Genomic DNA, 2,199 nt, shown 5'->3' on the forward strand with positions numbered 1-2,199 from the left:
TTCCGTTTGCTCAACTTTTCTTTAGTTATGACAAGGTATGGTATCATGTATTTAATGAGAATTTTTACCTTGAGTTGCCACTCAGCTGTGAAACTGATTACTTGAATGTGTTTATTAAACTTTTTGAAAAGCAAACTAAGTTGGCTTTTTTAAAAAAGACACATTTATAAAGTGCAATCCGGGCAAGATACGTGAATCTGAAAGTTGGTCATACATAGGGTGTAGCAATATTACAAGCATGGAAAATGATGTGAAACAGGATATAAAACTGGAAAAGTAAAGTAGAGCCAGTTCAAGACGAGCTCTGAGTGCCATGCTGAAGAATCGGAGGCCTTCTTGTTGTAATGAGTGAATATATCTAGTCAGCTCTGCTGTGATTCTTATTTTTAAATGCAAATTTATTCCAACAAGATTGATATGTTAGAAAGAAACAATCTGAGCCTAACTCGTTCACTTACTTATAATTTTGCCTCTGAGAAACACTGAGTCAGGGAGTGACTAAGTATGGATTTGTTTGCTGCCTCGAGCTGGAATAGTTTTTACATTTTTAAATGGTTGTATTTTAAATAATAGTTACACAGACACCTACGCAATAGCCTCTGTGCTTCCTCATCGAAGCCTGAAATACGTATGACTCTCTGGCCCTTAAAGAAGTTTGCTGGACCTGCTCTAGGTGAAGGCGGGAGACTGCAGCCGGCTGCACGGAGCTGCGGGGGATACGCCACCCAGCCCTCAGCCCCGGCCAGCTCCCTCAGACGAGCCTTCCCCCACTCGACCTCAGCAGCAAGCTTCACCTGATGGGTTGCCCATTTCACAAGCCAGCGTCTGAATGTTTTTGAGATGAAGTGCCATATATGCTCTAGTATTTGTGAATTTCTTAACTACTTAGTGTGTATAAAACCAGCTATTTATTAAGTTCCTGTCTTTTTTTTTTTGGACCCCATGTTTCCCATCAGCTGGTGGTTTTCATTGTGCAGTTCTGCATGGTGCCGGGGTTTTCAGGAATGTGGGTGTACTGCGTTAGAACAAAACAGTGGTCCTACTCAAGGATCACCGGCGATCCACGAGTCCAAGTTACGAGACAGAGATAACAGCCCAGGCAGAGAAAAGGGTCTACACTGAGCTCCGTGTCACCGAAGGGACATTTCAATGTAAAGCTGATGCCTTTCAAGGCAGAAGGCGGCGGTGATTTAGATGGTATACCAGCACTGAAAAAAGGAACAAAGGACTAGTGGCTTCTGCTGCCTCAAGTTCTTAGAGACTAGCTGATGGGGCACAGGAAAGCAAGTTTTACCTGAAATAATGAATGTTGTTCAAAAGCGATTCCATTACTTCAGGAGGCCACTCCTTGATTAATTAATTAGCACTTGGGCCCAAAGCAGCCTTAAATACAAGACCACCAGCACCTTAGAATTTTTTAATTCCATTTTTAAATGGAAATGAAGTACTATTGAAAACTCTGCAACTTTCTTTCCTACCCCCAATAATGTACAGTGGGCCTTCTGTTTCCATGGGTTCTACATCTGTGGATTCAACCAACCTTGGATTGAAAATAGGAAAGGGGGGCTTCCCTGGTGGCGCAGTGGTTGAGAGTCCGCCTGCCGATGCAGGGGACATGGGTTCGTGCCCCGGTCCGGGAGGATCCCACATGCCGCGGAGCGGCTGGGCCCGTGAGCCATGGCCGCTGAGCCTGTGCGTCCGGAGCCTGTGCTCCGCAGCGGGAGAGGCCACAACAGTGAGAGGCCCGCGTACCGCAAAACAAAAACAAAAACAAAAAGAAAATAGGAAAGGGAATTCCCTGGTGGTCCAGTGGTTGGTTAGGACTCCGTGCTTCCGCTGCACGGGTCACGGGTTCGATCCCTGGTTGGGGGAATACGATCCTGCAAGCCGCGTGGTGCAGCCCAAAAAAAAAAAAATAGGGGGAAAAAAGATGCCAAAAATCAATACTTGGATTTGCCGCATACAGGCAACTATTTACATAGCATTTACATTGTATTAGGCATTATAAATAACGTAGAGATGACTGAAAGTATGTGACAGGATGTGCACAGGTTGTATGCAAATACACCAATTTAAATAAGGGGCTTGAGCGTGCTTGGATTTTGGCATGCGTGATGCCCACAGATAATAAGGACGACTGTACGTGGAGAAGTCAGTTGTCACTTGGGAAAACCTGTGTTCTTCAGTGTTTCCTTAACA

The sequence above is a fragment of the Delphinapterus leucas genome, chromosome 11, assembly GCF_059928025.1.
Source record: "Delphinapterus leucas isolate spDelLeu-1000000601 "Yukka" chromosome 11, BTC_Dleu_Yukka2, whole genome shotgun sequence".
Taxonomy (NCBI): Eukaryota; Metazoa; Chordata; class Mammalia; order Artiodactyla; family Monodontidae; genus Delphinapterus; species Delphinapterus leucas.